Source organism: Limulus polyphemus, unplaced genomic scaffold (assembly GCF_000517525.1).
Source record: "Limulus polyphemus unplaced genomic scaffold, Limulus_polyphemus-2.1.2 Scaffold1181, whole genome shotgun sequence".
Taxonomy (NCBI): domain Eukaryota; kingdom Metazoa; phylum Arthropoda; class Merostomata; order Xiphosura; family Limulidae; genus Limulus; species Limulus polyphemus.
This window is the reverse complement of record NW_013666791.1, coordinates 35104-41473: the sequence shown is the minus strand read 5'-3', so window position 1 is coordinate 41473 and position 6370 is coordinate 35104. Positions and strand designations below refer to the sequence as shown.

The 6370-nt window shown below is 37.0% G+C and overlaps 1 long non-coding RNA gene across 1 annotated transcript in view; it reads right to left on the bottom strand.

The window, feature by feature from the left end:
- LOC111086550 overlaps positions 1-6370 on the bottom strand; it is a 34701-nt gene that overhangs the window by 26853 nt on the left and 1478 nt on the right. The window contains exon 2 of the long non-coding RNA XR_002611287.1: positions 6013-6228. This is a non-coding gene — a long non-coding RNA (uncharacterized LOC111086550). The remainder of the gene's footprint in view (positions 1-6012; positions 6229-6370) is intronic.

The window sequence follows — 6370 nt, the reverse complement described above, 5'->3', positions numbered from 1 at the left end:
AGTCGAGCGCCTTAGCCACCTGGCCATGCCGGGCCCCTTTCATAAGTGTTTTTTAGCTGAAAATGTGGTACATTACGTTTATCATATATATATTTACTTCTCTGTTAAACTACAAGTGTTCATTCAGTTAGTTTTAACTTATCTATTTCCACTTTTTTTTTTAAAACAAAGAACTCAGAGATAACGCTTTTGGAATTCGAACTGCTCTTCAAACTTCAAATTTATATGCAAATTATATACAAGATCAAAATGAATAAAGTAACGTATTAAAAGATATAATAAAATGAACCAACTTCAAAACTTCATTACCGAACATTTGAGAGAAGTAGATCGTTTTATGACAATAAAAAATCCATTAATGACTCAGCCGTTTGTGAAAGGTTTTATTATATTTTGCTTCAAACAGTATTTTAAAGGAGTTTTTTTGGGGTGGGTGGGTGGGGGGTGAAGGAAAAGATAAATTCGTCTGTCGACTAGCGAAGAAATTCCTAAAGAGACAGCTGGTTTTCATAATTATTTACACTAAAATTTAATTTCTGGAAATGAATTTGTTTACATCATGCAGTTCATTACATGTATATATTTTCTTTGAATTTAAATCACATATTTGAGATTAATCTATATCTGCTTGCTAATTACTCGTATGTTTTGTAAACCGGATATGATGAAAAGTTTTAATTAAACATTTCCATTTACAAAATTACCTTACAACTGTTTGAGATTTGTTTACTTTCGAATGATGGACTGAAGGAAAGGCAGCTAGTCAGCACCATATATCTTCATCGCTTGGACTGCTCTTGTTAGACCGACGACTATTGGGATTTGATCGTCACTCTTATAACGCACCCATGGCCCCAGAATATGGAATGCAATTTTTAATGTTTGGCGTAACGGGACGCGAATCATGGAACTTCAGCTCCACATTCCAGTCCAGCTCGCTAAACATTGGGCCGCGCTCGTGTCAAACCTTAGTATTAGAGGCTGAGTTCGTAAATCTCTGTTGTTTCTTCTTGTTGGTTAAGTTGTTGCTTTCTGTTGGCTAAGTTTTTGCTTCCGGTTGGCTAAGCTACTGTTTCCTGGTGGATAAGTTGTTGGTTTATATTGGTTAAATTGTTGTTTCCTGTTGTTTAAGTATTTGCTTCCGGTTGGCTAAGTTGTTGTTTCCTGTTGTTTAAGTATTTACTTCCGGTTGGCTAAGTTGTTGTTTCCTGTTGTTTAAGTATTTACTTCCGGTTGGCTAAGTTGTTGGTTCCTGTTTACTATACTTTCAGAAAAGTTTTCTACTCTCACGCATAATGGCAATTAGATTCGGTAGATTTTATGATAGGTTTTCTAAAGAACTTGTTTCGAATGGAAGAACATAGGTACATCCTAAGACAACAAAGTGATAAGGCTTTTACATATTAGTAACTTAAGATGGTATGGACTTTAACATATTAGTATCTAAGGGTGATGTGGCTTTTGAAACCGTCTTGATGTTTTGTTCTGTGCTGCTTCCAGAAATGCTCTCCGCCATTATATGTTCTTGTTTCTGTAATTGTACCATGACTATATCAATAGAACCAATCCTTTAAAAACTAAGCCGATCCGAATTTTTGTACAATTGACATGCTTTTAAAATAGAATGTTTGAATAGAACGGCAAATTATAGCTTTCTTTTGACGACGTTAACTCGTTTAATTAAAGAGGAACTTCAAATCTACATCAATGCAATGTTCAAACAGGCAGAGTTGGTCATTTATCAGCCAACTGAATAAATAACAAGTAAGTGAAGAATTATCTAGAGGTTTATTTAGTACAGCAGAAGATTTAATGAAGATGTATTGGAACTAGTAGTATTGTTTGAAAGAATTAAAACGTCCAAAGCGTGTGTTTGTGTCGTCAGTTTTGTATCACTTATTAAGTGTGCTATTTATTCATAGTTTGCTAGAGGTCGTAAACACGATTTGCTGTCCAGTCGCTCTAAAAAAATGTATCCAAAAATGGTTATTCAAACCAGAATAAAACACATGGTCATGATCAACGCCGGTAATCAAATTATGTGTGAAAGCTTCTTGTCTAATTACAAGACTCTTGGAAATAATTATATCTATAAGTATCCAAGATCAATATAATGTTTCAATTACATGTCAAGAGTGGACCATGGACCGTAAGTAAGTTTACTGAAGGATTTTCCGGGAGTGGGGGTGGGGTGAAAGGTCTTTATATTTTAATGAGGAAAAGTGTAAAGCGCCTTTAATATATTAGTTTTTGTCTTAACGGTAAAAAGGGATGAAGGTTAATATTATGACTAGGCTTGTTTTAATTGGTTTGGACATCATCGACTAGTAAGTGGCGCCATCTTAAGTAATTTTGGGTAATACAGGGTAGAATAATATTATCATGGAACAGTCTAGGCCTGCCATGGTCTGGTGGTTAGGGCGTTCAACTCGCAATCTGTGGGCCGAGAGTTCGAATCCAGTCACTGAACATGCTCGTCCTTTCAGATGGGGGACGTTATAATATACGGTCAATCCCACTTTTTTTTATAAAAGAGTAGCCTAAGAGTTGGAGGCGGGTGGTGTTGATTAGCTGTCTTCCCTCTATTATGCCCCCAGTGGTTTGTCTGCGGACTTATACTGTTAGAAACCGGGTTTCGATACCTGTGATGGGCAGAGCACAGATAGCCCTCTATATAGCTTTGTCTTTAACAACAAATAACAATAATCCTCTGGCATATCCTTTCAACCCTAACAATCGCTAACGCAGATAACCCTCGAGTAGTCTTGCGCAAAATTCACAAACAAATAAACATGCACCAGTCCCTCAATCACAAGTAAGAAAATAACTAAACATGTAATTAAATAATATCCACTGTTATAATCTGGATTATTTAACCTCCACTTGTGTTCTACAGGGGGTTATACATGCCAATTATCCCACATCAAGTTTCCATTCATGCTTGGTCATGCATGCAGACGTGTTACCGTATTTCATTACACACGTCTGGTATCTGAATGGATACAAGTTCAAGTGTTAAAAACATCACAATCATTGCGGGCTAGCAAAACGAAACACGATTGCGTTGACTAATGTAGAATAATGTTTAGGAACTCATAGAATCTACATCTTCTTCTTCTTTAGCTTTTTCCCGTATCTATACGGGGTCGCTATTTTTGGTGTTGGCAGGGTTTTTACGGCCGGATGCCCTTCCTGATGCCAACCATCCCCTAATTTAGCAGTGTAAGACTAGAGGGAAGGCAGCTAGTCATCACCACCCACCGCCAACTCTTGGGCTACTCTTTTACCAACGAATAGTAGGATTGACCTTCACATATAACGCCCCCACGGCTAAAAGGGTGAGCATGTTTGGTGAGACGAGGGTACGAACCCGCGACCCACAGATTGCGAGGCGAGCGTCCTACCCACCTGGCCATGCCAGGCCTCAACTCATAGAATCTACATATACATACTAAAAACGTGATTTCGTAACACAACAATGTATTTACACGAACACAATTTTTAAACTGAACTGGCACATCGTATGTGTTGCTAGGATACACACAAAACTTTTGTATATTTATTATAATCTACGCAATTTTATGTTTTGAAGAACAAAATTTGTGTTCTAAAACTACATAGTATTGTAATAATTTACTACGCAACTTTTTTTCTTTTTACTGTTCATTCCTTAATGTTCGATCACCATTATGAAACTGGGTTGTTGTTTGTAGTTATGCACAAATCTACTCAATGGGCTATCTGTGCTCTGCCCACCACGGGTATCGAAACTCGATTTATAGCGTTGTAAGTCCGCAGACATACCGCTGTGCCACTGGGGGGCATGAAACTGGGAGAGACAATTATCTCTCTCTTAAGATACCTCGTGGTACAGTGGTAAGTCTGAAGGCTTATAACGCTAAAAATCGGGTTTCGATACCCGTGGTAAGTACAGTACAGGCATACCATCGTGTAGCTTTGTGCTTAACTACAAAGGAACAAAATCTCGAGAAGAATTATGCAATCCGTAGGGTACAACACAGCATGACATGTGAACTTGAAAAGCAGGAAATAAAAATATTTGTTTCTCTTAATTTTGGTTTTATTTACTCTTGAAATAGAACACTTTTGGGAGACCCTGCGAATATTTTTTTCTTGTCTTTAATAACGAATATAGTGCCTTTAGTGGGACTATGAAAAAAAAATAGCTTATTATCACTATAGATATTATTTTACGACGAGTATGTTGTTATAATGGGTCTTGACGTGTTGAAAGGGTTTGTGTTGTTGAATTTCACGCAAAGCTACTCGAGGGCTATGTGTGCTAGCCATCTCTAATTTTAAAGTGATGGACTAGGAGAAGGTAGCTAGTTAACACTACACGCCGCCAAAATTTGGGCTACTCTTGTCAGAACGTATAGTAAGCTTTGACCATTATTTTTTTTTGACGGCAACAGGACGCCAATCAAGTAAACTCAAATCCATATTCTGGTTCGTTAACCACTGGTTCGAGTTCAGCCCATGTTGAAAAGGCGTTTAGTGTATTTTGTTAGTTTGTTTGTTTCGGATATTCGCCCAAAGTCAAACAACGGTTATCTGCACAAATCGTCTCTAATTTTGAGTTAATAGACTTGTGGGAAGATAGCCACCACCCACTGCCAACCCTTAGGCTATATTAAACGAATAGTGCGATTTAACCATCACTCTTATAATTAATTCACCTTATGTCCCGCAGTTTAAAGCGTGATTTTGCAGCAACGAGAAGCAAACCATGAACCCTAAGCCAAAAGTGTGACAAACATTCAGTTGGATAGCATTTTATCAATATAAAACGTTTTCTGCCTTATATCATTGAAAGTCACCTTATAATAAGCTAGTCTGTTTTTCTTAACGATTTAGCACAGGGCAAAGAAATGCTGACTGCAAAAATTAGACTTTTTTAATCAATGTGGTGAGCTTGTTAATGTCTTTGGGAACTTTGGCTAGCGAATAAACCATCTGTTGTTGGAAACCTCGACTGCTGGTGGTATGCACTACCTTTAAATACCTTGACTAGTAAATTAGACTATTGTCTCTAGAGACCTTGTCTACGTCTTTAGGAACGTTGGCTCGTGGACGAGTGTACCGGCTGATGGATAAATCTACTGTCTTTGTGGAATTTGGCAAGTGCATGAGTCTGCTGGCTTTAGAGACCTTTGTTTGTGGACAAGTCTACTGTCTTTAGGGATTCTGGCTGATGGATAAATCTACTGTCTTTGTGGAATTTGGCAAGTGCATGAGTCTGCTGGCTTTAGAGACCTTCGTTTGTGGACAAGTCTACTGTCTTTAGGGACTCTGGCTGATGGATAAATCTACTGTCTTTATGGATTTGGACTAAAGCACGAGTCTATTGGCATTAGAAACAATGTTTAATGGATAAGCCTACTGTTTTTAGGGCTCTTGGCTAAAGAATAAATATATGATATTTTAAGATCATGGCTCATTAATGGCTATATTTATGGTTCTTAGATAACTGACATGTCAGCTTTTTATATTGGCTAGTGAATGAGGTTGATACTTGTAAGGATGTTTATTACTGGATATGCTTCTCATTTGTAGAGACATCAATTAACCTAACAATCCTAATATCCCCAGGAGGCAATATTTTTGAGGAGTTTGCTGAGTTTATAATATACATTTTGTTATCAGTACACGAGATTTTTATGGGTCTTACGTCAAGGAAAAATTGCATCTCGACGACAAAAAAATAAATAAATAAAATAAAATAAAAAATAGAGAAAATCTTTTGCTGTCGATTGCCTAAAAGTTTCAATAACTATTTTAATTTATATGCAAAGATAGAATGGGTTATTATTTCGTTCTGGTCATTAAAAGTATTTCAGATACATTTTATTATTACTCTTTACATTAAGTGCTGTTCGTTATCTAACACATTAAGAAAGCCAAAACTGTATAAAAAGTAATTGTAATTTGGAAAATAACATTATGTGTGATCTAAAAAGTGTTTATTTTAGTAACGTATTAACAACTTACCAGTCTTTCCCACATCTTCTGAGCCCAAAACTTTGATGTTACATGTGCTGTGTCTGGACCAGATACTAGTTAGGCCTAGCTTCCGTAGCGACAATCCTCTTCCTTTCTTCGACATTGTGCCTTATAAACTTGACAATTGGAAAGATATCTACGAATTTCGGAGTTTCCAATCTCCCAGTTTCAAAACTGATTGAAACAGCTACTTATTTTGCAAACCTTCAAAAAATAATAAAAACTACAATACTTCATATAGAATTATACACGGACTTTTCTTTACATTAAGCCCCCCCAGTGGCACAGCGGTATGTCTGCGAACTTACAACGCTAGAATCCTGGTTTCGATATTCGTGGTGGGCAG